Source organism: Marmota marmota, unplaced genomic scaffold, assembly GCF_001458135.2.
Source record: "Marmota marmota marmota unplaced genomic scaffold, marMar, whole genome shotgun sequence".
NCBI lineage: Eukaryota > Metazoa > Chordata > Mammalia > Rodentia > Sciuridae > Marmota > Marmota marmota.
In genome coordinates, this window is record NW_026000142.1 from 21,660,714 (window position 1) to 21,685,380 (window position 24,667).

Genomic DNA, 24,667 nt, shown 5'->3' on the forward strand with positions numbered 1-24,667 from the left:
CTCCCTTTTGAGACCCTTGTCATGAATGCAGAAGTCATTTGGGATTCCCCGACTCTACCTTCCAGAAGGCCTGCTGACCAGCACACACTTTCCAGCCATCACTGTATGCACAGCACTCTGGCTGCTGCTATGTTGGGGAAACCTGAGCTTTTAGAGAAGGGCCACAGGGTTAAATGAGATAAACGTCACAATTTAACTCTCTCTCTTCAGTTCCTAGCTGAGAAGGTACAGTTCCCAGCGGGAAGGAGGTTCTGGGGGTGGGGGTGATCATTTCCAAGGCCTTTCTTGATGACCCCTTTGTTCTTTCTGAGACCTGAGATATTGCCCCTTGCCCTGGAAAATGACCTTCTCATGCTGGACCAAAAACTCAGGCTTCCACCCTGACCTATTTCCCTTTCTTCCTTGCTGGCATCAAAAAAGGAAGATGTCCCCCTGGGGAGCTCATTCTTTAGGCTGCAGTAGCCTGGGCACAGCCCTGGTTTTCGTCTCTTCCCACCCCTGCATTTTTGAAAAACAGAGATAAATAAAAGTATTACAAGCAAGTGTTGCTGTTAGAAGAAGATGAATCTGTGTATCTGGGAGTGTGGCCCCACCCTGATTACTGGTGTTTATTTAGGAAGGGTGTTACATCTGGGAAAGAAAACATAAAGGAGAAGTGGGTCTACTTCCTTCATTTTGGCTTCATGTTGTGCTGCATCCTTACAGAGTCTAGATCTGTGTCCTCTACACCCCCGGCTTTCCCCCCATAGTGCCCTCAAACACTGTGGAACATGCTCTCAGTCCTCCGGTTCCAGTTCCACCTATCTCTGTGGAGGAAACACTTGTGGGGAGAAAGGGTAGCAAACTGGTCCAAAGTGATGAGGATAGTTCAATTTTCCCAGGGAAATTCTTGAGGGTAAAGAACACTTGGCCTGGGGCTGGGGATGTGGTTCAAGCGGTAGCGCACTCGCCTGGCATGCGTGCGGCCCGGGTTCGATCCTCAGCACCACATACAAACAGAGATGTTGTGTCCGCCGAAAACTAAAAAAAATAAATATTAAAATTCTCTCTCTCTCTCTCTCTCTCTCTCTCTCTCTCTTAAAAAGAAAAAAAAAAAAAAGAACACACGGCCTGGTGATGCCAGTGAAAACTGCTCTCCCATGCTCCCAGGTTGCCATGTCCCCGGAAGCCCTCATGAGCCACTAATAATTACCTGCTAGGAAAGCAAGCAGGCTGCCCAGCCATGTTTCATTTATTTGCACAAAGACACCTTATTCTAGCTTATCTCAGCCAGTACCTAGGAAAATAGGAATACATTACAGTCAGCTTTCTAAACAGCTCCTTCTCCCATGGGCCTTGGAGACCTATTTGGGGCTAAAGCTTTTCTCTACCTCCCCAACCACCTTTGACAGTTCAGCTCCTATCAGTGGTCTTCAAGTGGTTTGCTGTAAGTTCATGGCTATTTTCTTCTAAGGGGGCTCCATTTTAAAAAACCACTTGTCTTATCCTGGTGATACTTAATTGTTTTGTAGCATTTTGTATTTTAAAAGTGTTTTTTTAGGTAGGTACAAAGGTGCATACCTACAATCCCAGGATTGCAAATTCAAGGCTACCCTTATCAACTTAGCAAGTCCTTGTCTCAAAAAAATAAATACATAAAAGGGCCTATGATGTAGCTCAGTGGTAAGGTGCCTCTGAGTTCAATCTCAGGACCTAAATAAATAGTTTTATATACAGTATTTTCATCTCACGTAAACCTGTGAAAAAGAGATTAATCCCAACCTTACATTTGAAGAAACTCCATTGCACTTGCTTCTCTCCATTGTTAGCTGTAGAACAAATATTAAAACTCAGATTTCTGCATTGCCAATCAAATGCTTTTTCTGCCCCAAATTTTGCCAATTCTGTTATTAGAAGGTAACCATTCTTAAGCCGGGCATAGTGATGCACGCCTGTGATCTTAGCAGCTCAGGAGGCTGAGATAGGAGGATCAGGAGTTCAAAGCCAGCCTCAGCAATGATAAGGCACTAAGTAACTCAGTGAGACCTTGTCTCTAAATAAAATACAAAATAGGGCTGAGAATGTGGCTCAGTGGTCAAGTGCCCCCGAGTTCAATCCCTGATACCAAAAAAAAAAAAGAATGTAAACAATCTTTTGGCCGTATTTTATCATTTTTCAGCTCTATAGCGTGAACTAGTAAAGGACTTTTCTGAAGGTCCAGCATTTACTGACATGGTTCCGTGAAACCTTCATTTCTGATTCTGGACACTTGTTGACTGCAGGGGATTCAAGGGACTTGGTAGGGCCCTGCCTCCCATAAGTATTTATTCTGCTTTTGTCACAATTCTTACATCTTTTGATTTCCTGATTTCTGCTTTATCTGTTGTTTGGCTTTTCTTCTTACATAGTGATTACTGTATTTCCACTTGATAATTTATCTCCATATTCCTATTTCTAATCTCTCTTAGAAGACAAATCTTAGTATGTCTGTGCGTTTGTTTCAAAAGACATGCCTCCCTTTGCCCCTGGGATAAGCTCCCCGCCCTTGGTTTATACATACCCTTGATTATTTCTCTAGCCTCATGTCTCACCATTCACTTCATAATTTGCACCTTGTCAGAATGGGCCTATTAAACTCAGTTCCCACATATATAATATATAATAAGAAAAGAAATATTCAAGTATTTGTTAAATCAACTACTTGACTTCCTGTAATTCCAGAGATTGGGAAGCAGGCCTATTCTATTGTCCTTTTTGGCTCTTTAGGAAACCTCTCGAAGCTCAGCATTTGTGGAAAAGAGAGGAAGACTTTGGAGCACTGAGGCTGCACATGTGGCTGCTAATTCAGGAACTGCTCATGAAAAATGTCATAATCAAGACCTGACTCTGTACTTACTATGAGTCTCTGACCTCCCTGGGTCTCCCTATCTATCCAGCCAGGACACTTAAAGGAAATAGTGATGTTTTGAAATTGTTCAGTGGTCATATGAGAGCTATTAGTGTCCCTTTGCATTCCTAATATAGGCTCCTCATCGCTGCTTCCCTGGGATGTTTCCCATCCTCTGCTTGGTTGATTAGACTATTAGGTGAAGGGATTATTTTCACATTTAAGCCAACAAATTCCCTTTTGAAGATGGGCTTTAAGATGATGTGAATATCAAGCTGTTATCTGCCACTCATAATCCCTTCATTTCTGGACTCCTGGTTCTTACCAAGTACTTGTACAAGATCCAGAAGGAGAGCCCTTAAGTCCCATTCCAGCCTCAAATGAAAATGGCATCACAAGGAGAAGAGGTTAGGTAAAAATTCAGAATGAGGATTGCAGCCTGTTTTCTCTTCCCCTGGCTATAGGGTCTCTCCTGTCAGCTTGTAAACTCCTAAGGTAGCTTAGTCTCTAGTCACCAGTGGCGTTCCCCAAGCAAGCTCAGCAACGTGTGCTGGCTCCAGTGGGATTCCTCTCTGCAAAGCTGCTGGCTCAGCTAGGCTGTTTCCCTATTCTCCTGCTTAGAACTTTCATAGCCAGTCAAGCATAGAATTGCATCCATTCTTCTGAAATAGCTGCTGGGCCTAATTTGTCATTGGCTTGGCCAAGATCCTATTACCTGTAATTGTGTCATAGTGGTGTTGCTTTGATAGGCCCCACTTCCCTCTAGAGGCTAGTGTCCACATCCCAGGCTGCCTGTTGGGATTAGGAGTAGGGCAAGGCATGGGGTAGGACCATAAGAGATGTGGCCTCCTCAGGACACGTAGGAAGGTCGCAAAGATGTTATTCTGTCCCTGGGAAGAAAATTGCTTTCAGCAGAAGCATTACTTCCTTTCCCTCAGGAATTGGTCCCTTCTGTTGGAAACTCTTCTCTGAGAGACTTTTATGTTTTCACTGCCAGGTCAATTTGTTTTTCTTACTGTTGTTCCTATCAGAAAAATGAAGTCAAAATATATAGGGCGTGGACATGACAACTGCACTTTCTTCCCTTCAGTAGGAGCAGTGAAATCTTTGGCAGTGCCAAGACAGTCCTGGCACTTACTTTTCCTCTCCATCTTTAGTTCTGACCCAGATCAGTCCCAGAGTAAAGATGGAAAGGCTCAAACCTAATTTCCTCTTGCATCTTTTTACTAGAATGATCTACAGGACTTAATTGAACCTAATCTAAAGAGAGAATAGTGGGAAGTGATTGAATATACTTAGTGGTTCACTCTAAAATTATCATAACAAACACAAGGTCATGAAAATCCTTCAGAGTCTTGCTAAGCAGAACCCCTGCCATCATGGTATTTGGTCTACCAGTCTAACATGAAGTGATGTTCTTGATGAGCCATTCCTATGGAAGACAGCTATCACCACGCACATTCAGCCTCCTGGTCCCCACCAGGAGGCTGTGTAAGGCTTATGACCCAGAACAAATGGAGAAATGTTGCCATGAGGAAAGGATCTCTGGACACCCCCCTACTCCACCCCCAGAGGTAAGGTTTGTGCTAGAAGAGCTGGTATTACATTTACCTTAATGTAGAAGTATTAGATGCTTTGAAATAGCACTTCCTGGTTTCTCTTAGCTCTTTAATCATCCTGGAAAATCACTGTTTCTGGAGCTTTGGTGAAGTTTCTCTTAAAAGGGGTTGGAGAGAGTAAATATTCTTAATATAATAATAAAAAGCTGAAGGGGAAAGTAGCTTAAAGTTTTTCAGGTGAAATATTTCATACCATATTATATAGTCTGTGCCCTTCCTTCTGAAAGCCTGGTTTGAAAAACAGATCTCTGTTGCATTTAATGTCTTCTCACAAGCAGGTGTTTTCTTTATAAACTACAGATGACCTCATACATACATGCCCACTGCCTGTTTTCAGAAGAGCTTCACTCAGGACCCCAATACACAGGCCAGTACCCATGTAGACTTGAATGTGAGCTTTCATGCTGGTGTGTCTGGAGTCTCTTCAGGCCTTGCACCTCCCTGTTCTGTTTGCTCCAAACATTCCAAGCCACTCCCACTGCCTGAATTTCCCCCTTGGTATTATATAATTTAATTGATAGCTTTTTAGAACACAGCTCATAATACAATAGCAAGGCTGCCTGAGCCACCAGCAAAGAATAAGCAGATTGTAGACTGCTCTCCAGGTAGGACTAACATTCTGGTGCTCCACATGTGACTCCCCCAAGGACACAAGAGTGACTGTTCTGGTGGATGATCTGACCTTGATTCTGCCTTTTTCTTGCTGTTAACATGCCCACTCCTGTGTCTGTTGCCAAGGACTTGAGAACCTCTGCATTCCTAACCCAGCTTTATTGATGAACTTCCCACTTGCTGCTCCACCCGTGACAGTTTCTGGTCAGCTGAACGTAAATGGATTTTGAAAATGAAAGTGACCAATGGTCTGTTATGAAATGCTTTGATGCATGAAATAAGATTATGAGCAAGCCTGAGAATTAACAGCAGAGATACCCTAACCTGGCCCAAACAACATGTCAGATTGTCAGAAAGGACAGCTCATCTTCAGAACATTTAAGGGCATCTTTTCCTTCTTGGTCATTTAACAGAAACTCCTAATAATGTGATGAGTAAGTCCTGGATTCCATTCCAGCCTTACTTATGAACTTGTTCCTCAGCCTCTCTAAACCTAGGGCAGGAATAGTGTCCCTAGTGTTGGGCAGTGCATTAGTCCTGCAACACCTAATTGCTTCACCTATGTAAAGAGGGCACCTTCTCTAAGGGGGTGTTTGTGAAAGTAAAGAATAGATGTAAATGCTTACCGCGGTACCTGGTAGGTACGAAACACTCATGCATAGCAGGTTGCAGCATCATTTTTATTATTGACATAAGTTCTCTAATGATTCTTCTAAAATAGGATTCAAACTTCAACATTGACAAAACACTATATCCAGAGCAGGGTGGTAGGCTGGATATAGGTGTGTGTGCTGTGAACAGCATTTTATTAGAATCAACAAAGAATAAGGTGCGGTCCTCTCCATCACCCATCCTTGAACCTGCCTTTTTAAGCCTGTAATGACAAAGAGTATGCTCCCCCAGCTCTTCATCAAGTACTATTTCCACTTCAGACACTGCTGTAGGCCACAGCACTGCTTTTACTTGGGGCTCTGGGAATACTCAAAGCTATGACCAGTTGAATGGATATAGCACCTGCACAGAAATCCATTTGTTGTCCTTGGTCTAAGTTCCAAAAGTGTTTGTGTAAGTACCTGTAGGCATCAGCCAGTCTTTTCTCTATGAAGTAAGATAATACAGGGTCTCATTGCCTGCAATCCTTTGTGGTCCTACACATTGAAACCATTTCTTTCTGCACAGCATCACATTCATTGGAAGAGTAAAGGTCCAGAGGTAATATCCAAGAGTCCTAACCTTTAAGGAGTCTTTTCTAGACTTGACTGTGGACTGATAAGGCCAACCATCACCACAAGAGGGGGGAACCAGGAGTCCACAGTCACCTCTTATGGTATCTGTGTCTAAGAAATAGTGACTAGAGTGCCTTTACCATGGGGGCTCTCTGTGCATTTACACAGGACTTCTACCCTTACTTTTTCCCAGTGTTGCTACACCTTGAAAATGAGGGCTGCAGGATGTCTAGCCCAGACCTCCTTGTTCTCTTGATGGAGTTGCAGTGTTCTTTTTGTCCCATCCTTCCCTCCCACAGCCACAGTAGTCTAAAATTGCCATATGCTTACCCTTGATCTGCATTAAATTGGAAGAGTTGGAAGCTAGCAGTGCCAGCAGGAGCCCTAAAGAAAGATCTAGGTGTTAACCAGGACGGAAAGGGACAGGAAGAGAACCCCAAGTGGAATTGTTAGGAACAGTTGCTGCAGGAGGAAGAACTCTCCATTAAACCAGGAATGAAAGGTGGAGCTGGAAGCTGCTTTACTGTGTCCTGCTCTTCACAGGTTAGAGTGATGCCTTTTTCATCTCCCTTTCTCTTCTCTTGAGGCAGTAGAGTTCCTTTTAGTGGTTACCAGAAAAGGAACTTGGCATTGGTTGTACAGCTAGAGATTGAAGGTCATGCAGCTACAACCAACAGGTTCCTCATTCCCTTCCAGAGAGCTCTACCTGCTACTTCACTTCACAGGTCTCTACAGAGCTTGCAGTGCCCGGGTGCTGTTACCTCCCCAGTTAAATAACTCTAAAACCACTGACCCAGGGATTTTATAGTAGTGCTGCAACCTTATATGAGGAAATGCAACAAATAGTCCATTACCACTGATTGGATATGGATTTTTTTGGCCTGGCCACCTGCCACTTGGTAATTTTAGAATAGGGTCACTTTTGGAATTGGAAGATTCCTTGTAGAAGGGGACTGGTATTTTCTAAATAGTTGTTTCTTATCGTCATACCCTCCTCCCCCAGCCATGTGCCCCAACTCGTGAGTGAAGGGCCAGCGGCCTACCTGGCAGAGAGAGCTAGAGCTCTCCATCAGCTTCCAGGGCTGCAGACGTGGTCGTTTCCAAATGCCCAGGGTGCACTTAAGTACTTCCTCCTTCTAATCTCAGCACTTCCACTCTCAACACATCAGCAGCTTTATAACTTACATTTTATTTTGCTCTGTGTTTTTGGCCCTTCAGGTATTTGTGGGAGGAAGGTGGCGATACTGGCAAACTGTGGTATCACTGATTCCAGAATTATACAGTTACACCCTGAGTCATGGTCTCTGGAGAATCCTCTAAGCAAGAGTGCCAGGAGCATCCTAAAGGGCTCTTGCTGTTTTCACATGCCATTTTTAAGGCTGGATTCTGTTTTGTATCTGATATGTGACTACTTGCCTTGGTTTCACCATCTGCAAAATGGGGATTCTTTCAAAGCCCTCTTCTGCCTTGAGAATGCCCAAAGGTGAATACTCAGATAAGGTGGGGAGGTCCTGAGGCCCTACATCATGCACTGAGGGTCTTGTGTGACCTTGAGGCACATATAGTTTTGTTTTTTTGTTTTTTGGGTTTTTTGTTTTGTTTTGTTTTTTTCTCTCACCAGGTTCTGAATACTTAGGCTCAATTGATGGAATCAGAGAACTATTGGTCTGGGGCCCTGAAACATGATCACTCTTTACCCCATTGGGCTCAACTTTGGCACTGTTCCCCGCCTCTTTGCCTTAATATCTGTGTACTGCCTTTTTCCTGACATGAGCAGAGTACTGGCTGAGTTCTGATAAGCATAATTTGTTCTGACTAGAAGACTGAGGTGTCCTCTCAGTCTTCCTGTAGCCAACTGGTTGGACCAAACCCTGAGTTGAAGATGATAATCAGTCATTAAACGTTGTGTCTTCCTGTTGTGGGTTATCCTAACACTGTACTATTTCCTGGTTGTCTTGCCTATATGAGACCATATTTGCATATGGTTTGTCTTCTTGTCTCACTCTAGTCAGTCTCCCTTTGGGCCTAGGATTGAGACCAGACCTCTAGTATTTTGACAAGGCCTCTGATCTTCATTCCTTTTCAGCCCGGGATCTTTCAGAAAACAGGACTGAAGCCATGAGCTTTTTTATTATCAAGTATGATGCAAGATAGTTTTGCCTTATATTTTCTTGGCATGTGACTCAGGAGTAGGGTAAGGTGTCACTAGATATTGCCCTTGAAGCTTCTAATTCTTGGTTTTCCATCCAGAATTATAGTCAGTGATTGAGATATCACAGCCCAACAGCCATAAAAGATGGCAACTTCAGAAACTCACAGAGCCCTGGAATTCCTAGCACATTGCAACATAGGCTCCTAGCCATGCATCAAGGACAGCCAGCCCTATGGCTTCCCATGCCCTGTAGCCCTGATGAAGTATCATGACCTGTGCAGTGCAAATGGAGGCATTGAGATGCTTTCCATGGCCTGCCCTTGCGGGTATGGGGAAAGGCACTTCGTGACACATTCTCTCAAGGGCACCCAAGCGTGCCTGATACCCAGTGACCAGAAGGTGACCACCTCCAGGGAAATACAGCAGCCTCACACAGCCCAGACTTTCTTTCACCTGTCCTTCCTCTTTTTATTCTTTCTCCCACCCCCTTATGTTTCTGTAATTTGTACAGTATCGTTCAGAGGTGTTGAAGAGATCAATAGCAATTCACCTTTTCCCTTATTGATTAAAGTGACGGCAAGGAAAAATGGCAGGCCATACCAATTCATTTATCATGAGCTATCCATTTCCTACCAAGCCACCAATGACCTCTCTTGCCTGTTAGGTTGCTGATCTGTAATTGGGATTGCTCCTATTTCCACACTACTTTAAAAGAAATGAGAGAACTACTGGGTTTGGCTCTTGTAATCAAAGTTGGAAGGAAAGGAGATGGTGAGTAATGAACAAAAAAATTGCTGTAGAGCCTGTTCTTTGGCTCTGTGGTTTATCTGAGGGGTTCACCAACTGTGCTGTGATGTAAAGAGGCAGAGTAGCACTAGTTCATTGACATTGCTCTGTCATCCAGCATCATCCCCTACCCCTTTATTATCTGTTTTTCCACAGTAAATTTAGTGTGGTGAATGAAAAGACCATGCATGACCCCTGTGAACTGGCTCCGTTTTTGCTGAACATGCAAAGATTTGTCATTCTTCTCTAGCTTTCCAGTAGTAACTGGTTCACCCTGGGGGAATGTGAGATGCCAGGGTTGGGCCTGGGTGGGGCTGGGGCCTGAAGAAAGTGTTCTTGTGCTGAGGGGCTCCTATCTTGGAGGAGGGGGGCATGAAGCATGGAAGACTGTTATTATCAGCTTCTCTCTCTACCCTAGAAACAAGCACAGAAGAATGTGAATATGTGCATGCTATTCATCCTTACTGGGAATCCCTTCTGACTCTCACTTGGGAAAGGTGATGAGGTATACATTTTGAATATGCCATTTCAGCTGCCACATACTAAATTGCTCATTTTTAAATTCTGCATTGTGAATGGTAAATACCTGGTGAGATGACCTGGGGTCTTTGAATCCCAGACTCTTAAAGGGGGAGTTAGCACTGACTGTGAAGCCAGAGCTTGACTAACCCAGCTTTCCTTCTCTTTTATGCATCATAATCTGAATTTTGTGGCTTCTTCCACAGAAGCAACTATTTCCACCATGCCCAGCATGGTCATTAAGCCCTCTCAGCCCTTCCATCAGTACTGAAGTTTGTTGCCTGGGTACAAAGCAAAACAATTCCCAGAGACTTTTGCCTGTGTAGAGTTGCAGCGGAGAAGTGGTATCTGAAGGCCCCTGGAAGATAACTCTTCTCAGCCACTTACCTGAGTGTGCCCGTAATGGTGATCAGTGGGAATGCTGGTTACCAGAGCTGGTTGTTGCCATCAGAGGAGCCGCAGTCTTTTGTGTCAGCCTGAGCACACAGGCCTCTCCAGAGGAGCGCTGCCATCTCTATCATGTTTTCTGAGGGCTCAGTGGGTTGAGGTCACTATTTTGGATGTCCTTCTCCCAGTAGGGAGATTTCACTAGAAACCCAGTGTTGCTTTGTCAGGTAGCTCTGCAGATGCTAGACTTGAAGAAGGCAGCCAGCTCTCTGTGAAGCTGGTTAATTACATGTGAAGCTGCCAGCAGGACAATTGTTCTTTTCCCATGGATCATTAATAAACCATTCTGTCCTGCATGGGTGAGGTGGGGGAAGTCTGACAATCCCATCATCTTCCTTAGCTTTGTTTGGGGCAGCTCTTTTTTTTTTTTTTTTTTTTTTAGTTCTAAAGCTTTTAAAATGGTTGAGGATGATAAGAGGAAAGGAGAAGAATCTATTCCCATTTAATGCACGTGGTTTTTCCCCCCCTAAGCTGGAAATTGGCCCCCTGCCTTCACATCATCTTGGCAGCCACAGTACAAAGGGTTCAAGGCTTGCCATGGGTGGGAAGTACTAGTGTGGCTCAGATCCTAATATTTGCAGCAAACTACAGACCAGGCCTGATTTGGAGACGAGGCAACTAGTGCAGCAGATGGCAAATAGTCCTGCTCCACTGGGGCTTGAGACTCGCACCACTTCTTCTTCCTCCAGCCAAGGCAGCCTCTTTCCTGCTCTGCCTGAGTACAGAAAGCATTTCTGGTTTTTTAGAAATTCCTTTTTTAGGCAAAGATGAAAGAAGGCAAAGCAAATATAAATATAGGAAACTCAATCTAGTTATAAACATTTCCCTGTCAAACAAACTAAAACAGAGCTTTTCTTTTGTTGACTAGAAGAATTTAGAATAGGAATCTACTTTTCTCTATGGAGCATTGAGTGCAAAAATAAAAAACAGATTATAAATAGAAATAAGTATGACCCATTCAGTTTTCAAGGACTTGAACATGGGCTTTCATAATTCTGAGTTAGAGCATTTTATAGCTAGAGTGGCTCAAGAGGTTATATAGTCCAAGCCAAACATTTCCCAGTAGTTGAGATAACTGAGGCATGAAGAAGTTTATCACTTGGGCCCATTCACATAATAAATTCAAGGTAGAGCTAAAGTCTCCACATTCCCATTATGTGCCTCTTACCTCTACCCCCACAGCGCCTCCCAGACAGCAGCTGCCACCACCTAATCATCCACTCCAAGTTTAAGTAATATGTGAGAATGTGACTATGTCATCTACAGGGGTGTGGATGTATATGACTGAGGCAGATAGAGGAAGTAAACAAGTGAATGCTCTTCAGATTGGGTTATTTTAGTGAGAAAAGGACAGGAGGCTAAGTCCAAAGAAGTTACTGGGGCCTTGGCATTCTGTAGGGGACTGTCCAGACAGGGACACAAAGATAACTGCACACGGAATCAGAAGGCATGCCAGAGGGGGAGGAGTACAGGTGTCGACAGACCTGGAATTTTCCATCGCTTCTCCTGATTTGCAATTGTAGAAAGCTGCTGCCTATTCATGCCAAGACCTGAGCTTCAGATGAAACGAAAGGAAACAACCAAGGAGTACTAAACTGCTATCAGTTGAGGGCTGCTTCTTCTTCTTCTTCTTCTTCTTCTTCTTCTTCTTCTTCTCTCTCTCTCTCTCTCTCTTTTTTCTTTTTCTGGAGGACAGGTTACATTGTTTTGTTTAGGGAACTCCCTAGCACAAGGTGGGCCCAAGGCACTATCTCTAGCTCCAGTATGCAGTGCTGAGGGGCCTGCTTCATCACAGGAGACTGGGGAGCCCTGACAACGTGGGAGACTCCCTACCTTTAGCTGAGGCTGGTTCCCCATTTTGCCAGTAGTGAGGTCATATGTCTTTTAAGGGGTTGTCAAGTGGGGGAGGAATAAATCACATTTTCCACCAATTTTATTAACTCTGATTTTTCCCCTTTTTAAAAACAGCTAAATGGAGCTAAACTTACACACAAGGGCTATATTTAGTCCTGGTGGTGTGGTAGAGTAGGGAAGACACAAACAGAGGTTTATCTGCTACCTAGTAAACACAGGGAGGTGTCAGGGCTGGAGAATTCAATAGTAATAATAAGCATTTATATGGTGCAATGACAACTTTGATACAGGGCATAATTTTCTGGGGATTGCTATTAATTGTGCTTCTGCCTGTGAGCGGCCCCCTGGTGAGGGGCTTGGAACACCATGTAGAGTTAAGCTATATTAAACATCAATTAAAACTGCGTAAAATAGAAACTGAATAAAATATGCAAAGGTCAGAGTGGCTGTGAATGTGTAGACAGAGCATGGGGTACGAAGGGTTATGACCTGGTGAGCCTAGTACACTTGTAGATTCATATGTACTTGCTCTTAGCTTCTTTTGAGATTTCAGGTTTAATGGGATGCTAGAGAGTAGATTATGGTACCCTCTAGCTTTCCTGAGTTTAGTTCTTCCTCCGATGGGTTTGAGAAGCTACTTGTAGCCATCAAGAAATGAAAGAAGACAACCAAAGTCAATGAGTAGCCAACAGAACTTTCTGTATCAGTGGAAATTTATTTATCTGCACTGTCCAATACTGTGGCCACTGCCTACAGATATTGAGCATTTGAAAGGTGGTTAGTATAGCTGAGAACCCGAATCTTCATTGAAGCTCAATTTTAATTTAAATAGGCACATGTGCTTAGCAGCCACCATGTTGAACAGTGCAGGACTCTAGACTAGCAAGGGTCCATACTAAGCACTCTGGAAATATTGGATTTACATTGTACTCTTCTTGAAGAAATTTGCCTCTTTAATGCATTTTCCCATTCAACCTTTTTTTTTTTTTTTAACCCTTGCCCCTTGTCCTTTTTTTATCCTCTCTATGAGTGTGTTTTACTAGGAATTGAACCTACCCTCATCCTTTTAACTTAAGCTTTCAAAGGATCACACACAAGAAATGAGAAAGGAGGTCGATGCCTGAATCAAATTGGCCATGGCCTTGTTCTTGCCCACTTTTCTCCTACAGGCCCTAGTCAAACTTATACCAGATGTTTCCTGCTCTACCAGACAAAAAATAGGGAATGGCTGAAGACCATTCATGTCTACTTGAAGACTACAACATGTGGAGTTATCAGTGTTCCCACAGAACCTCTGATTCAGGTGCTGAGTTCCTCAGAACCTCTGCATTAAAGAATTCCCAGGTCATCAGGCAACTCTGCTGACATTCTTTGGTCCCTTTGGCACTTGGACTGAAGCTACCTTTTCCCATAGCTTTTTCAACACTTGTTGAATGCTTAGAATGAATCCAGTTATTAGGGTAACATGACATAGTTGAACATATTACACTTGTTATTAAGATTGCCATGTTTCCTGACTCTTCCATTTACCAACTCTGTGAACTTGACAAAAATCTTTTCACCTCCCTGAGTTTGCATCTTCTTCAGTACAGATGAGCATGTTGGACTAAATGGCCTATACCCCAAGACAACGTAGAAAGAGATCCAGAGAAAGCTGAGAAGCCCCATGCCTCTGCACAGTGTTCCTTCAGATGCCAGCCCTTTCCTGAGGCCCCAAGAGGCTTCACCTGGATCTAGTTACCACTGCCTCACAGCTGCAAGTTGCTGTTCAGCACCACAGACATCCTGAGTCAGGTTAGGTGGCATTGCTGACTCTCATGTGAACCTTGGAGAGGTCGAGATCATGGTATTATGACAGGCATAATTCTGGCTCATTGTAGAAGAGGGCAAGAGGTTTCTTGGCTTAAGTAGTGGGCCCATAAAGCAAGAAGGGTTTAGAAATTACCTGAAGCATGTAAGTCTCAATGCAGGCTCATTGGCTGTTTGCCAGACCCCATCCAACCAGCAGTCACAAGTCACTGCTCCAGGGACTGTCCCCAGCCACCCAGAGCCCCCGTGGAGCTGCCAACACTACACAACTCACAAAGGGCCCTGTAGCATCTCTAATTGAGGAGCTGGTGAGCGGACGCCCTCAGTGGAGGTATTTTTAGCTACAGTGATACAGCCTCATCTTTTTGCAGTATGTTTTGTTTAGGGTTTTTTTTTTTTTTTAAATGAGAAAAGTAAAATTAAAGAATATGGTTCTTACACTCCAGTGCAACACCCAAGAAGTTTTGCGCACGCACACACACACACACACACACACACACACACACCCCACCACCACAGCCTATGTAATTAATCCTCTCTAAGATCCAGGTGCTAAGGCTTAAAGTTTGCCAGCATGTTCAGAAGCAAGAAGAGCTAGAAATAGGGAGGAGGAATAATGCAGGCTGGCCTAATGTAGAGGTGCCGAGGACTCTGCAAGCAGCGTGGGCAGCTGGGAACCACCCGCCTTCCAGGCTTCTCGAGGCTTTGATGGATCTGATGCATCAACTGAGTGGGCTTCAACTCCTGAGCAGAGGACAGCCTTGGAATATACAAGGGATTCCGTTTTGTGACTTGCCGACTTTTTATGCTTTTGTTTTCCTCCTCTTCATCTTGCCCATGACTTTTTGTATTTTCTTTAGGTTTTATTGTGTGCCACATGGTCAGGGACTAGAGGACATTGATAGAACTGGCTGAAGATCCCACAGCATGATCTTAGATTGACCAGGGCAGTGGTTCTCAACCCTGGCAACATATTGGCATCACAAAGCAGGGAAGCTACTAATGGCTGGGCCTCCCTCCAGAGATTCTGGCCTCATCAAGCCCAGCTCTTTATTATAAGTTCTCAAGTATATTAGCTGATACCAAAGAATAACTTTTTTAAATTTGATAAGTGTGAGAATAGCATTGTTGCTACATAAGAAAATGACCATATTTTTTTCAGAAGGGTGTAAGGTTGAAATGGCATCAGGCATGAGATATACTTTAAAATACCTCAACAAAGAAAAGGGGATAAGTGACATAAAGTTGACAACTTTAGTAATTATTGAATCTAGGTGATGGGTATATGGGAGTTCATTACTATTTTCAGGGATTCAAATTTTTCATGTAGAACCTTTATTTTTAATTAAAAATTTAAGGGTTTTTTTTTTTAAGGCTCTCCAGGTGATTCTAATGTGAGCTAAGGTTAAGACTTAATCATAAGTTTAGGAGATTAAATTTGGATCCCTATACCTTAGGTGATCATCTTAAACTTTGGGCTTTATGTAACATAAGCCTCATCTATCAGGCTAGGTATCTGTGAGCAGTATTGACTCTGAGGGATAGAATGGGCACAAAGAACAGGTATCTAGAGTTGGAACTGGAGCGGCAGCTAGATAGCTCAGTCCTCCAGTGAGTGACCTTGCTATAACCAGCCTGAGAACTGCTATGCCTTGGGCTTTACCTGCTTGTCCCCTGCCAACACTGCATGCCCCATCCTGAGGGTCTCTTAGGCCTCACAAGGAAAAGAGAAGATAGCTGCATCTGCATCATGACACATGCCACAAGACAGTCCTCATCTCCTCTGAGTACTGAGCACTTTTCCAAGTGGGATTTGGCCAAGGCTGCAATGGAAGGGCTGAAACTTCCACTTCCCCCAGCCCTAACACCGTACGCACTCTCAGCTCTGTGTGCATATATATGGGGACTCCTTTGTGTCTTCAGTGCCTGTTCCAATTCCCGAGTGCTAGTTTCCTCTGGCTGCTTAGCAGGCGAAACAAACAGCATCTTGCTGCAGCCAAACTAAATGGAGCTCAGGAGCTCAGGCAAGAAGCTTCTATACTATATTTGTATACCACAGCCTTGATGAAGACCCTGGCTTAGCAAGCTGTTGGTTCTTTGTTTAAGTGGCTTTGTGACTTACACCTAAACATTAAGCTAATTGTGTTGCTAAGGGACACTGAAGTAGAGGGAGAGCTACAACTGCCCAGGTCACTCAACCAGCTCAGAATACATACAGTATTACTAATGTGTTTACTGAGAGAGTGGCTGCCTGCTCCCAACTCTCAGGGGAACCTTGAGAGGTACAGAAGTTATACTCCATCCCCACCCATGTCCCAGCCCCTCTGCAGGAAGGCCCAGGCATCTCTGTCTTTCCCACAGCATCTGATTCAAGGTCCAAGTACTGTCCACTGCATGCATCCAGAGTCCAACTTGGTAAATGTCCTCCTCAGTCCACTTCTAGGGCAAGCAGCCCCCAGGTACTCTAAGGTAACACTGTATACTTACTATGCAGCCTGTGCTGCATTTCTTCATGGGACAGTGGAAAAGGCTTCCCCTGGCTCTGGCCTGCTTTCTACAAGGCCCTCCACTGTGCAACTGCCTGCTGTCAGCACAGCCTAACCATTTCAGTTGTTTGCCTGTGGTGTTGAGCATCTCCAGGCAAGGACCAAATCTTCATCTCCATAGTTCTCTGGCACCTAGCATGATGCTGGCCCTTGGTTCTAAATAAGCATACAAATGAATGAGCAAACCAAGGAAAGGCCTTGGCAGGGAGTGCCACCATGCCAAGAGACACAAGCTTCACATTTTAGAAATCAGCTTCTCTTTCATTTGGGCTTATGAACCACCACCACATGGTGATCTGGAGCCTGCCTAAATTTACCTGTAGTGCCGCCTTTGACTGGTTGGGGAGGTTTCTGGCTATAATGGCTGGAGGGAAGGATGCCATTTGTTTCTGTTCCAACTTGCTTTGGAATAAAGGATAAACTTTCTGTGCCTCTATTTCTCCCACTTGGTATTCCTGGATCTCAGCCATCTGTTTTCTCTCCCTCTTTGCCTAGGGCTCTGAGGTGGGTGATACGTTTGAAGGAGGGTTTCCCCTTGTTTTTCCAGGGCAGACAGTCATTGAAACTTGGCAAGCTCCAGAGCCTGAAAGAAAGCTTAAGCAGGGCTGGGGTTGTGGCTTAGTGATGGGGCACTTGCCTTGCATGGATGAGGCAGTGGGTTCTATCCTCAGCACCACATAAAATAAATAAAGGTATTGTGGTTATCTACAACTAAAGGAAAAAAGTATAAAGAAAGAAAGCTTAAGCAGAACCATGTTCAAGAAATGCTTCTAGCCTCTATCCTGCCTCCCTCTTGAGTCTAGAGCAGAGGTCTCTGATCTCCTGGATGTTTTTTAAAATATCAAAGTCCCCATGGCCACCCCTAGAGATTATGATCTATTTGATCTGGACTGATATTTAACAGCTTCCTGAGTGCTAATGTACACCTGGAGCTGAGGAGCATTGCCTTTAGACTAGTCTTCACTAGAAGGAGCTTGAATAATGCTTGTCCTCCCTGCATGGCCCACTGCTGGGACCCCTTTCCCCAAGCATGGGGGAGAACAGAGAAGCCATGACCCCTCCTTAGCTAATCCTCCCATACTGTGTATTTGGTAGACACAGAGCCCACTATCTTCTTAACTTTGGGCAAATGAGCAGAAAAATGATAGTTTTATCTGTGGACAAGAGTGTAATTTTGGGGGGGAAGTATTGGTGGGGGAGAACAACCCGGAGCTGTCTCTACAATTTGTTCCCAGAATGATGAGTTTAAATTCTAGGCTCCAGCCTAACTCCCAAGCATCACACCCCACTCAGAAGTAGCAGAAGAGCCTACCATAGCAGTGAGAGGAAGGCCAGACACCAGGTGAAATCCCAGACAGCTTCCTCTCCTCTTTCCATATCTTGTCAGATATTTCAAGCCTTAAGTCCTTATTTGTGCTCTGCCTACTTGGCTGGCTGTTCTTGCACTTGAGCGGCTTGTTTGTCTGGACAGGTCCAAGCTGTCTGAGCCATCAGCAGCTGCACCTCCTCCCTCGCGCCTTCTGTCTGAGCCAACCTTGATTCACAGTAGTGCAGATGGCCCCAGCCGTACCCAGCAATGTCTGCCACTCCCATCCCTTTCTGCCCTGCTTTCCTGAGATGAAGGGGCTGGTTAGGCCAGGCCTTGCCTACAGGTCAGCCTGGGGCTAAGATGAAGACAGCTCTTGGTTCATATTCTGGCATATTAACCAAGGTGACATGATTTTTTTGAAAAACAAAATTATCTGAAATTCCTAGGACAGGGATAGAGCAAAGTTCGTGTTCGTGTGTATAGAAAACACTTCACAGCCTGCATTCAAGCTTATCTGTTTTTGCAAATGGCCTTAATCTCACCCTGTCTGCCTCTTAAGTATTATTGGGCACTGAGAGAATCAGAGGAAAGATCTGATATCAAAAATCACCTTCCTTTCTTTTCCTCCACTTTCTCCTTTTAACACAGACTTTGGCCAACCTCTCAAAGCACCACTCCTCATTTTCATAGTCTGTTTCAGTGTACCCTGTAGTACACCATCATAATAAATAGTTTCCCTTCTCCTTGTCCCTTTCTAACAGAAACAGACTGATAACAAATATGGCCAGCATAATGGGCAAACTTACAAGAGGAAGATTGGTTACAGTGGCCTTGGGGTATCCTCAGCCTTTCCCCACGTTGGCTTACTGCTGAGCAGCAAAACTATGGTCCATCCTGCAGGTTCTGCCTGAGTGAGATCGCCCACTCCGGCAACAGCCTACAGAAGGAAGGGAAGCTGGCAGCAACTGTCCACCATAGTGCCTGTTTGCCTTTGAGTGGGGCCACGCTGTATAAATACACTAGCTCTTTTGGGTTACCTATCAACCTTTTCACCGGCTCATTTGGGTCATCTCTAACCCTCAGGGACCCCAGCAGTGTTAATGCCAGTGTTACAGCAATACCAGTGTTCACATTATGCATCCTAACACTCACTTAGCTGCTATACACATTATTTCAAAAGTTTTTCTCAAGAGTTCATGGGCTACTTGAATAGGGAGCAGCATAAGCCCCCAAGGCAACCCTTTCCTAAAGAGGAATATCAAGATTGAGATAACTACCTACTCTGTATACAGCCTGGTATATTTACTTAAGGATAAGAATATTTTCAGTCATTGATAATGATGAAATATCTTTATTGCCACCCAAGGACCAATAACATCCTGACTAAAGAAAACAGAAGCCTGTCTATCCCTAGAATTTGAAGCCAGTGATTTGGTGAGCTCTCCTCAGAGGCAAAGTTCCATGTGTGTGATGTGGAATTAAGGGGCCTTATTTCCACTGAAATGTTACGATTACTTGCAGCCTAGGGCTGGGGTCTGCTCTCTTCTATTCACTTTGGTACAGGAAATGCCCTTTACCAGAGTAGAGTACCCAGGAACTTTCTCATTTCTCTAAAGCCACAGGATAGATCTCACCAATATCGTCAGTTTCATGTTCTTCATGACTGTTTCAGATCCCTTGTCTAAATTTTGTCACTTTCTCTTCTTGTTACCACTTAATCACAGGAAACATACTCCTTCAGATCTCCTCACTTTTGCTTGGGTCTAACCAAATTTTAGTGCCCTGAGTTTGTCCAGAAAGTCTCGTCATATGGAAATGCTAGACCAAGAGTGACCTGCAGGCACAGTCCAGGTTGCCATGGTGGGTCCCAAGGACCTGAATTAGCAATATTTGTCTTTGTCCTGAAAGCAACCATCATATTCATAGCCAGAAACTTTAGCCAGCAACAATATGTGGCAGATACAGTACCACCCACCCCAATTATGTCAGAACAGCCCTAGAGCTGTTCAGTATTGTGTCAGGGGATAGCAGAGTTCCAGGAAGGACGCCAGTTCTTACTGCCCATTCAGAGGCTTAGAGATGGAATGGGGAGCTTCCTCCGACTTCTCACATTGCATCAACTACCTAGAGAGGGACCTGTAGAAGGGTTGCCATTGCCCCAAAGTCACTTGCACTGTTCCAGTCCCCTAGGCGTCTGCTTGATACCAGGATTCCTTTCACACAAGGGGGCTGCACAAATGCAGCTACTGCTTACCCAGGGAGATTTTTCCTGTTGACACTCAGTACCCAGCTACCCACGTGTTGCATCCAGTAAAGTTTCAGACATGAGGGACAGTTCTGTATTCTCTGGGGCAAGTTGAGAAAAGATTGCCCAGTTGACTCTTTCCCAGTCTTGACTGTGAATGGAAAAGCCACCATCATGCAACCCTTGGTGTCTGCTGTTTAAGTACAAACCAATTGATTCCATCTCAGGCTGGTTCACAGCAGCAGAGAGAAGCCCTTTTCTGGCTTCAGCACCAGCACTACCCAAGAACAGCGTTTTTATGCTTTCTGCAAACTGGAGACTGAACTTCCACGAGGGCAGGGCCTTACTAGGGAAATGAAGTGACCTTGTGGGGTTGACAGGTTCAGCACTGCTAGCATTTGTTTTGGTTGCTGATTTCCACTGTCAGATGCTTCTGGTTGCTCCCAGTCTTCTTTGCCTCTGTTTGTTGCTCAAGTCCTATATCCAAGATGACATTTGTGCAGCGAAAGGGGAGAAGAAGCTTTGCTACTTTACTCTGGCACACAGCAAGGGTTCTCCATCCAGCATGGTGTTGCCAACAGGGAACTGCTGAAGTAGCACTCCAGAGAATCGCCCGGGAGACCCCTCCATCTCCTGCCAAGCTCAGCCAACCCTGCCCATGCAGTCTTCTGAATTGCACCTCACTGCAGCTCCACTCCTTAACCAGTACAGCAGATGGGCAGGGCCTTACAGGAAAGTCCTAAGCGCCAGCAAGAGAGGCATTTGAGGAGAAATGAATTGGTGGACAAAGAGGGAGTGCTGCTCAATCTTCTTTTAAGTGGAAAGGAAAAGGTCATCAGAGCCATATGGGGCTTGGGTTGGATTATTGTTGCCTCTGCCTTGCTGCAGCAAAAGGGGCCAGCTAACCTGGTCCAGCCCTGGGCACTGCCAGCCCTTTCCAGCTGCTGATAGTCCAGCACAAAGAAACACATGCCCTGTGTACACAGATGGGTTTGCATGTCAGCATGAGCCCATTTTTAGCCCTTGCCCAGGAAGGTCAGTGTATGACACAGTAATTTAATTAAATTTGCCTCCCTCCATGGCCCACAACTTTGAAGAGGTTTAGGGGAAAATGAATCTAGCTGAGAAACATTACCCTGCCACTCCGGCACTGCCTCAGAGCTGAGCCACAATACCATAAAGGATCTCACCATCCTGAATATGGCCCAGGGCATCTGTCTGCACTGCAGGCTCCCTGGCCAGGCTACCTGCTGGCACATCTGGCAAGGCAGCCTCTGGAAGCAGTCTGTCTCCATCACAGGGAAGTCACCAAGGCACCAGGGGCAAGATAAGGGGACTCCCTTCTCACAACCAGCTGGCAACAGCAACAGCCATAACTTGAGCCACATTATTGCTTGCACCCCAGACTTCAGTGGTTAGAATGGAGAAGACAGAATGAAATGAGTCCTCACCCTCCTCTGATTACACCAGAAATGGATATAACTTGGATTTGAGTGTTAGACCACATCTCTGTACTATACTTGGGGACCTGAAAATTGTCCTTGATTCCAGTGAATTCCCGTGTTTCATATCTCAAGTGCTTATCAGTTTTTGTCCATTATGTCTGCCCTTAGCCCAAACCCCAAAGACCTACACCTGCCTCCCAGCCAGCAGCATTTCTCTTGCATTGAGTTCATTAGCTCATCAGGAAGGACCTAGGCTTTTCTCTGGCCATCTCCCCCAGTCCACTGGTCTGCTCATGAAAGGGAATCCTTTCTCCTCTCGCTATCCTCTCATCTCTCTTTTCTGTCCTAAGTCAGCTCTAGCAAGCCTGCTAGAGAAGAGCATTCTCTTTGGTTATCTCTCTCCCCAAGAGCACATCCTCCTGGCTGGCTAATCTCTCTGCGTAATGATAGCAGTTCCTCGGAGAGAGAGGGAATTCTCTGGCACAGTTTGTCTCAACACCAGCATAACACAGGCTGTTGCTTAGGAGTGGGAATCATTAGAGTCAGGCCATTATTGGAGGGGACTGGTCTCTAGGGGAGCTAGCAGAAATTACCGCTCCTTAATAGATGGAAACTTATTTGCTTGAAGCCCCCGCCTTCCTCTTTATTTCTCTGTATTCCCCACCTCTCTTCTCTTCCCAGCTTTGAAGTTGAAAAGAGAGGTAACTCCACCCAATCCAAGACAGCAAATGTCTGCTAAATTAACTTGGTTAAAAGAGATGCTTTGCTGAAAGTGGCTGTTCTTTTAGAATGTTTCTATTGGGACTTCACTTGAAATCATCATGAAGGAGGCACATTCTAATTAAATCTGTGATAAAATTATAGCCAGGGTCACTCCATTTCCCAGGAGAGGATTTGTTGAAATGGGAGCAAGACAGTTTACTAGGTTCTTGGCCCCGTGTTTCAGAGTAGATCCCTGAGTCAGTGTGGGCTGTCTGAGCTTTCCCTCTGAGGGTCCCCTTGCTTACACAACACCAGGGAAGGCAAGAAGAGATAGAAGCATTACTCCGGACTTCTTTGCTTCAATGGTCTTCATGACCTTGAACAGACCTTTAACATGATGTAGCTTCTCTAAGCCTACCTTGCACAGGAGTACATGTTGTTTATCTTACTGCCCTGTGCTCTTGTAGCAAGAAGGACAAGGCCTCTTAACCAATAAAGCCCCTTTAGATTTATTGGCTGTCTGGGCTGCCATCAGAACCCACATGCCCCAGAACACTTATGGCGGAAGAGAAAGGAAAAGTTGCCTGGTTTCTCCATTTCTAGCTGTTCAAATGAGATCATGAGTGGGCACCATCTGTCTCAGAGCATTAAGCACAAATAAAGTACTGGTGGGACTGGCCTCCCCCACCTCCTAGAAAGGACCTTTAGGGATTGCACAGGATTACAAGCTCCAGGGGGCACTAATCACTTTGCCATTTCTGTAAATGGCGTCCCCTGGAATTGTACACCATGGTGGCCCTGCTGGTGTTCAATGATAGTGCTAGGTTGAGAACCCAGAGACCAGAGATCTGATCTCTGCATCACCAGCTTAGGGAAACTGAATGCAAAGCACACCTCCCTAAGCTTCATTTTCTTCCTAAATAAAATAAGACAACCCAACTAGATTTTCTGAATTAACTTGGAGGTTATTCTTGGCTGTGTCGGCATGCCTGAAGTTAGAAGCTATAAACCTACACTCTGTCTCTGTTGTCATCCCAAGGTCAGCTGGCCTTGGTGACATACCTGTGAGGTAAAGGTGCCCTCAGCTGACATGACTCTGCCAGTTAGAGTGGATGTGGACTTGAACAAGAAGCAGAAAGAGATCCAAGGACCGGAAAGCTACCAGGGGATACAGTGGACTGAAAGAGGAAGTGCTCGGGTGGACCAGCTCCTTACCCTTCCTGTATTCATCCTTCTCTGTGGCTTCAGAACCTATTTCTGACCCATGTGCACACAAAACACCCACAGCTTTGAGCTCAGTTTTGCCCTGCCCTCCGAGTCCCCTCTCCTCATTTCTATTAGGAAAAATATTCTGTCTTTCCCTGGTTCCTTCAACAGTCTTTTCCTTAGGCTTTTCTTTTCCTCCCTCCTTACTCCAGACTCCCTCCTCCCCAGCCTTAAACAGATGAATTGGAAGAATATGCTGTCATGTCAGAAGGAAGCCATTGTCAATTCACACAGGCAGACGCTAATAGGATAAAGTATTATCCGACTTCCTTTAAGTCCAGAAATTAAGTCTTCTTGCAATGGTAATAGATTATAACTTGTAACCACTGTGGCTCCCAGGCTATAGGAACAGGCTGTTAGTGTCTGAGGCCTCAGCTCTATTCTGGGCTGTTGCAAGAGACGCACTAAGCATTCTCCAAACACAGCCGCAGGACCCACAGAACTGGCACTTGGTCCTGGCTAGAACTGCTTCTGTGGAGAGCTGTCTATAACTCGTTCAGTTTACCAACAGAGATGAATCTGAGTGTGAGCAGCTGTCTGAATAGCCTTAATGAACATGGCTGAGTGGGTAGGTAAAGGAAGGAAACCAGGTCTTGAAGACTGGGAAGAAGTAGCCTGAGGCCAGGAAACCAAACTTTGCCCAAAGAACAGTGAGTATGTGAAAGCTATCCTCAGTCTCCTTGCTGACTCACTGAGCAGGTAGAGTGACTTTAGAGTGACTAAATCAGCACCAGCTCAGAGACACAGGGAATCCAGAGCTGAGACCTTAAAGGAACTGTAAAAGAGACTACAGATTAAGGAGCTGCCTTGGAGTAAAAAATAGCACGTGAACTGTTAGAAGTAAGTAAGAGCCATCATTCTTGGATGGAAGGATCATGCAGGATTTCTTAGGTCCTGTCACAGCAGGTGAATGGACTCAAATGGAGACTGGGGTAGGGGCAGGACCTGATAAGTAAATGAAGGGAGTTTTTTATTAGTGGGGATCTAGAAGGTAGATGGGTACGAAAGAAACAAGTGGACCAAAAACTATTCCTTTGGCACTTTGCAGTTGATCTAAACATTAGTAATTGCTCTGATATTGTTTGTGGGTACACACAAAATTAATGAACTTGAAAGGCTGAGTACCACTTTGGTCCATCCAGACCTCACACCTGGCCTATCATCTCAGTGCTTTCCCACTGCAGGTTCTAAACTCCCGAGAAGGTAATGCCATCCTCTCAAGTGCTAACTTGCTTTGGTAAGTTAGCACTTGAGAGGATGTCCC

General features: G+C 44.9%; 1 protein-coding gene across 1 annotated transcript in view; it reads left to right on the top strand.

Annotated features, from left to right (window-relative positions):
* Snd1 (staphylococcal nuclease and tudor domain containing 1) overlaps positions 1-24,667 on the top strand; it is a 411,985-nt gene that overhangs the window by 321,797 nt on the left and 65,521 nt on the right. The window lies entirely within an intron of this gene.